We start from the raw sequence: 7,718 nt of genomic DNA, 5'->3' as shown, positions 1-7,718 counted from the left end.
GTCGCATGGCCGGCGGTCTACATGTTTTCTCGTGAGCACTAAGCATCGCGTTAAAGTCCCCGATCACAAACCAGTTTCCCTGAGATCCTGTACGGAGAGCTGCGATTTCCTCATACATATCCTTCCATCTATTGGCCCATATGTTGGTCCCTTATAACGTAACAAGTTAGTTCCAAGGGGGGATAGGAACTATTTAAAATTTTGTACGTTGAGGCTGACTTCTTTTTCTTTGAAAAAGGTTTAAACAGCGCGATGAGTGAATTGGAGACACTAGCTTAGTCAACTGGTGACTAAGTCAGCTTCTTTCCTTGAGTCAGGAGATAGCATTTGAGTGTATTTCTGAACTCAGATACTCAATGCACACAACTCAACGAGACCTCTTTACTTAGTCAGTTTTCAAGCAAGCAATATATATATCAAATGAGTTTAAGGTTAGAAAGATGTTACTCAGCAGATTTATCCAGGTTCGGCCTCTAAGCCTACGTCCTGTCCCCGGAACATGTTCCGAGCTTTCGAATTCTCTATTGAGCTCTTTAAAGGTAGAGCATCAAACCTTTTACAACTTGAAGCTGAGTATAACAAGAGTACATTCCTCTATACCTCTACTCACTCCTATTCTACCGCTGAGTACTATAACCGAGTACTCAGCCTCTCCTTTCTATTTCTAGAATTGATAATAAGATTGTCCTAAACAACAATTGCTAAGACACTTTAGATGATTGAATAATCACTCTAGACTTTTACACAGTAATATGGAAATTGGTGTAAGTATTTTCTTTGCTTTTTCTCACAGAACTTCAAGTGTGAATTTGGTCAGCGTAATGGCTTGTTGAAGATCTGCATCGAATGAAGCAACTGAAAGGCCTATTTATAGTGACACTAGAGGCATCGGTTATTTCGAATTTCGAAATAACCATTGGAGGGAAACGGCTTGATGTCGTTGTCACTCAGTACACGCTCAGTGCCGTTGGCCAATCAGATTCTTGCATCTTCTGTCTTCGGTCAGTGCTGAGCAGCTTTTAGTCAAAAGAACAGAATGTTTCGCCGTTTATGGCAGAGTCTTCTAGACAGCTTTCTGTGTCTTCTGAACTTTACCCAAAGTAGAAATACTTTATCTTGAAGTCGTTTCTGCACAGCTGCTGTCTTGTACTCTTTGTTGTCCAACTCAGCAGCTTCGTTCCGAAGTAGATGAAAAAAGTCTTCCAGATCCTTCTTCATGCTGAGCTGCGTTTTATCCTTAACGACAGCGTTTTGTTCACACGGGCCGAGTGGTCTTGATCTGTTTGACTTGGGCCTTTGACTTTCTTTTGGGCCTTTAGCCTTTTAATATTTGTGTCTTATAAACAAGTAACTTAACATTGAACAAACACATTAGTGTAATAAATCAAAGCATTTAAACTTAGTGTGTTTAGAATATTTTTAATCATATACTTAAATAATTTTGTCAAATCAAAATCATGTGAAAAGGTGTTTCAACAAACTCCCCCATTTTGATGTTGGCAAAACTATTCAGTGAAGAACTCAGTGTTGAGCTCCCCAATGATAGTTGACCTTTTATTACTTAATAAACTCCCCCGTAAGGGTTGAGCTACTAACTCAGTTTTACTCTAAACATTTTAAGGTTTAATCAAGTAAGTCCTAGGTCAGTTTTCAGATAAAGGTCAGCTTATGGAACATATTCTATTAACTCAGTTTTAAGTGGAAGATTTAACTATCAGAGAGCGCTGAGTATATTGTTGTTCAATGAGTCTTATAAGACAATGTTTTATAGCATACAAGACAGTGTCAACATTTGATCCACACAGCATACAATCAACAAACATTATAAATGATAAACATAGTTGATATATTAGAAGATGCAAAACATAATAACTCAGCATCACAGAAGATTTAAGCATAGTATTATTTTAACGTCAGCAGCATACAAAAGTAAAGGTACTTAAGAATTAGAAACTATCTATCCTAAAGCTATTTCTTCTTATAGGTTAATTTGCCCTTTCCCTTTTGTTGACTACTTCCAGTAGCCTCATGCTGAGTTCTTCCAGCTTCTCCCCCATTTTGTCAGCATCTGGAGGAGGAGGAGGCTTGAAGGTGCTGTTTTGAGCAGCTTCAGATAAGCGAGCTGAGAAGTCCTTCAGCTTGCCGGTGCTTTCATTTGTGCCATCAAAGACAGCAACACCATCATCTAAGACTTCTTAAGGTACACCAATTTCAGCTGCGCTGAGTATGCTCAGTGCGTATGCTTGTGATTTACCCATCCAAGTGATTGTATCAGTCAGCGCAGCATAAGCTTGATGAAACATCTTTAACAAAGATGAGTCATAGAACTGACGCTGAATGTTGGAGTGACGTACATGGGTGAAGGTTTTATGTGTGTACTGGAGAATCTTATTCTGCTTCATCTGGTCAGTGTCCATTTCTGCCTTGTTTAGATTTAGAAGTCGAACAGCTTCGCCAATCTGCTCTACTGAGCATTGAGAATAAGAAGAAAGCTGATGATTTGTCTTCTCTTGCTCAGTTTTAAGCTGGGTGAATAAATGATGAACTTCGGCAGAAGTTGCATACCATGAATTCGCAGCTGACAAGGTTTGAAATTGTCCCTGAAGGGAGTTGATATGTTGAACCATGGTCAGCTGGAGTTTAACCAGCTTTGTTATGGACTCCTGCTTTGGTTGTTGAGCTTGGATATTGGTCATTACACTCAGCAGGTCTTTTAGACCTCGAACCTCGTTGAGAAGTTGAGTGACTTGGGAGAGCTGAGTGGACTCGTTATCAGCAGACCCATCAACAGTTTCTGAAGTCTGATGAAGGTCTTGGATCAAGGCCTGAGCCGAATTAATGATCCTTCTACCTGACTCAGTGGCAGTGAGATAGTTGTAAGATCTTTCATCAGATTGACCAGTTGGTGGAGGCGTTAGGTTCAGTTCAGCATTTGAAGTGCCAGCGGGGTCAGTGACTGGTCTTGGTGTTTCAATTTGCACTTGTACTTGGGGAAGTGTTTGAACAGCAGCATTTGTTATAGGTTCAGAGTCAGGCTGAAGCTGACTTGTTGTTGAAGGTGTGATAGGTTCAGTGCTGACTGGAGCAGGAATTTTCGTAGCCGGCAGAGGGCTAGGTTCAGCAGCTGTATCGAGAACTTGCTCGGTGTTGGTTGGGTTTTTAGAAGCATTTAAGTCGGCTCGTTCCTGTGGAAGAGAAACAGCGGCTTGCTTTTCAGTTTGCTCTGGTAGAGAAGTAGAAGGTTTTCTGAAGAACTTTAGCTTGATGGTAGATGGATCGTTGGTCGGTCTTTGCTGAGTTAAATCAGCCATGAAATGAAGCATTGTGGTTGGATGTGCCTTGATAAGTCTTCTTCTTGTTCCCTGGGTTCTTGGAGGAGTGGGATCAGCGTGAATTGACTGAATTGAATGAGATGGAGAAGGTTCTCCCTGATCAGCATCATGTTATTCTGTTTGCTCAGCTTCTTCTTCTTCTGCTGTCAACTCAGTGTTAGTTGGCTCAACATCTTCTTCACTTTCTGTTTCCTCAGTGTCATCCTGACCACTCCCTTCTTCTTCTTGTTCTTGCTCATCATCATGCTCTTCATCATTTAACTCTTCTTCTAGTTGTTCAATGAACTGATCGTCCAGTTCCACTTCATCGTTTTGTTGCTCAGTGGCAATGCCTTGACTCTGAGCATAGTGAGAGTTGGCGGGAAAAAAGAAGCCAGTAGGTACAACATCAATTGGACTTAACTCCGAAGAGTGCTTCTTTTTCTTTCGCTGTGATTCCTCATCAGCGTCCACTCTTTCTTCTGCCTCAGGCTCATCTTGCCTAGGTCTTTTTTTAGCTTACTTGGGCTCAGCTTGACCTTGCTGAGGCTGAGCAGTTGTTCCTCTGGATACAACCTTTAGTTTCTTTGGAGGAGGAACAGCTTCCTTAGAGGTGCTTTGCACAGCTTTCCTCTTCCTATCAGCGGGGGCCTTAGTTCTTCTTTTCTTGACCACTGTTTCCTCAGTGTTCTGATCAGCAGCACCTTTTGCTTTCTTGGGAACAATTGGCTGATCAAAATTTAAGGCGAACAGAGCAGCATCAGTTATCTCTGATCCTTTGGCCTTGGTTTCCTGCGATAGGTCCACTTGGTGGTCCAGGAGGATTTTAGTGATGAGCGAGCCCAACCTTAGAGTTCCAGTGCTCCTTTGAAAGCCAGCGATTAAGAATACTGGCATGTTGATGGGCTTGTAGGTCAGCATATGCCATATGAAGCATTGCTCAAAATTTGTCGCTGAGCTGGTGCAATTTATCTTCGGGAAGATATAATTGGTCAACAGATAGTGTGCCATCTTTTAGCGTTGGCCCATTGAAGTGCTGGAGATTTCACCAGCATGGCCAGTAGGTTTACAGAACGTAGTGGAGTACCCAGTGTCGTCCTGATCTCCAGACTTCCTAAGTATGGCTCCTTCATTTTTAAGTTTCAGAAGGCAGGCTAAGTAGGTGGGATTGATAAAGATGGTTTTGTCCTTCACCTTGGTGACCAAGTAGTCCTGGTTGTCATTAGCCACACTCAGGTTATGGTAGAATTCCCTTACCAAGTCAGGGTAGGTAGGGTAATTGATTGAGAACAGCTCGGTCCAGCCATTCTTTGAGATCCATTCACAGAATGGTTGCTCTGTTTCCACAAATCCTTTCGAGAACCACATTGAGTGGTTGATCTTGTATTCCCTGACGTTCTCATAGACCTTGGTGTATGTTCGTTCTTTAGGTTTCTTTCCCTTGGAGGAGGTGCCTTAGTCAGTTTGGGTTTTCTTGCTCGGCGTGGTGGCTTTAGTCTGGTGACACTGAGTAGAAGGCTTGGGGTTTGTGCCGGAGATGTTTAGTGAAACCTTAGTCATATTTGCAGAGAAGTTTGGGAGGATTTGGAGTTTTTGAGAGAGAGAGTATTAATGCCAGAAAAATTCGTAAGGGTAAAGAAATAAAATTGGGGATTTGCCCACTATTTATAGAGGTGAGAGGTGGATCTTATCGAATCCATGTGTCAGTTTGTCCTTGGGATATTCAACCGACAAGGATCCTGGCATTTATGACACATTCGGCGCATACGTCATCCTAGGCGGCTATTCGCGTGCTTTAGCATTAAGTGCAACGGATCTTTTACTCAGTGTTAGAATTCTAATCGTTCTATATTCTGAGTAGTCAGTTTTACGCAAATGGATGGTTTAAGTGATTGGTTGCTCAGTTTGAGATAACCACTCAGTGTGCATATTTGTTCAGTATGTGTGATTCATTCATTTAACATTAAATACTCAGCATACATCTATCTACTCAGCAAGTAATAGCATAAATCATTTAGCATGGTAATTCACTCAGCATGAATATATATTTAGAACTGGAATTTACTGAAGTGGATTAAACATACTGATGGCTTCTCTCAGTATGCTGAACTGCTCACGAGCCAGTGGCTTCGTGAAGATATCCACAAGCTGCTCATCTGTTGGGACATAGGTCAGCTTGATCTCACCCTTGAGTACATGGTCTATAATGAAGTGATGTCTGATGCTGACATGCTTCATCCTGCTGTGCTGGATTGGGTTCTTTGATAGATCAATTGCACTTTTGTTGTCACATTTGACCTCAATTGTCTTTATTTGAACACCATAGTCTTCAAGCTGTTGCTTAATCCATAGAACTTGAGCAACACAGCTTCCAGCGGCAATGTACTCAGCTTCAGTGGTTGACAAGGCTACTGACGCCTGCTTCTTGCTGAACCAGGATACAAGACAGCTCCCTAGGAAGTGGCATCCTCCAGAGGTGCTTTTTCGTTCAAGCTTGTCTCGTCCATAGTCAGCGTCAGTGTATCCAACGAGTGTGAAATCATGCGTGTTGGGATACCATAAACCTGCGTTCACTGAGCTTTGCAAATATCTAAGGATTCTTTTTACAGCTATGTAATGAGATTCCTTAGGGTTAGATTGATATCTAGCACAGTAGCATACTGAGAACTGAATGTCCGGTCTACTCGCTGTTAAGTAAAGTAGAGAACCAATCATACCTCAGTACAATTTGCTATCTACTGACTTACCATTCTCGTCAGCGCATAGGACAGTGTCAGTGCCCATAGGAGTAGATATTGGCTTACAATTTTCAAGGTCATATTTCTTCAATATCTCCTTGGAATATTTAGCTTGACTGACGAAGATGCCATTTTTTCCTTGTTTAATTTGAAGTCCAAGGAAGAAGTTGAGTTCTCCCATCATCGACATTTCAAACTCAGTCTGCATTTGCTTGCTAAATTCCTTGCACATTGACTCGTTAGTGGCACCAAAAATAATATCATCTACATAAATTTGAGCCAGCAGGGTATGTTTACCCTTTCTCTTCATGAATAAGGTTGTATCAGCTTTTCCTCTGACATAATTTCTAGTCAGCAGGAAACTGGTCAGCCTCTCATACCAAGCACGCGGTGCTTGCTTGAGACCATACAAAGCCTTTTTGAGTTTACAAACGTGGATTGGGAATTTAGGATCCTCAAACCCTGGAGGTTGGTTAACATAAACTTCCTCGTTTATAACTCCATTAAGAAATGCACTCTTAACATCCATTTGGAATAATTTAAAGTTCATATACGATGCATATGCACATAAGATTCTAATAGCCTCTAGTCAATACCTTCTTGCTGACTGTAGCCCTGAGCTACAAGTCTTGCTTTGTTCCTGACTACGTTTCCTTGTTCATCCAGCTTGTTGCGGAAGACCCATCTTGTTCCAATGGTCTTCTGACTCCTTGGATGTGGCACTAACTCCCATACATCATTTCTTCTGAATTGATCAAGTTCTTCTTGCATTACATTCATCCAGAATTCATCGTGCTCAGCTTCAGCAAAATTCTTTGGTCCTGAACTGAGACGAATGTTACGTTGCTGAGGTATCTCCTGAGTTGATTTCTTGTCACCAGGGTGTTCTCAGCAGCATCAAGAATGGCACTTTCTGAGTGTCCTCTTGGTATTCTAATCTCCTTTGGTAGATTGATGTCTTGTGCTGTTTGTGTTTCAACAATCTCTGCAGGTGTAGACTGGTCAGTGAAAACAATTTGAGGTTCACTTTTACCTTTGGTCAGCCCTTGAGGGAATGACTTAGCGGTTGTATCTTGATCAGCGGATGCTGAGTGTGGATCATCCTCGGTCAGCGGCTGATATCTTCATGCAGGGTTAGTTTCGTCAAACTCAACATGTACTGACTCTTCTAAAACTTGAGTTCGTTTATTGAAAACTCGATATGCTTTGTTGTTTGTTGAGTAGCCTAAAAAGACAGCTTCATCAGCTTTTGAGTCAAACTTAGCTAAGCTATCTTTGGTATTCAAAATAAAACATTTACAGCCAAAAGCACGAAAGTATCCAATGTTGGGCTTTCGTCATTTCCAAAGTTCGTAGGGGGTTTTCTTTAGTATAGGTCTGACAAGAGCCCTATTAAGAATATAGCACGCTGTGTTGATAGCTTCTCCCCAAAAGTACTTTGGAAGCCTATGCTCACTCAGCATTGTCCTGGCTATTTCAACCAAGGTTCTGTTCTTCCTTTCAACAACCCCATTTTGTTGAGGCGTTCTAGGAGCAGAAAAATTATGGTCAATGCCGTTGGTTTCACAGAATTCAACAAACTATTGGTTCTTGAATTCTCCACCATTATCACTTCAGACGTGAGACAATTTTAGGTCTTTATCATTTTCAAGTTTTCTTACAAAATTTG

Source organism: Euphorbia lathyris, chromosome 6, assembly GCF_963576675.1.
Source record: "Euphorbia lathyris chromosome 6, ddEupLath1.1, whole genome shotgun sequence".
Lineage (NCBI taxonomy): Eukaryota > Viridiplantae > Streptophyta > Magnoliopsida > Malpighiales > Euphorbiaceae > Euphorbia > Euphorbia lathyris.
This window is presented reverse-complemented; position numbering follows the sequence as displayed.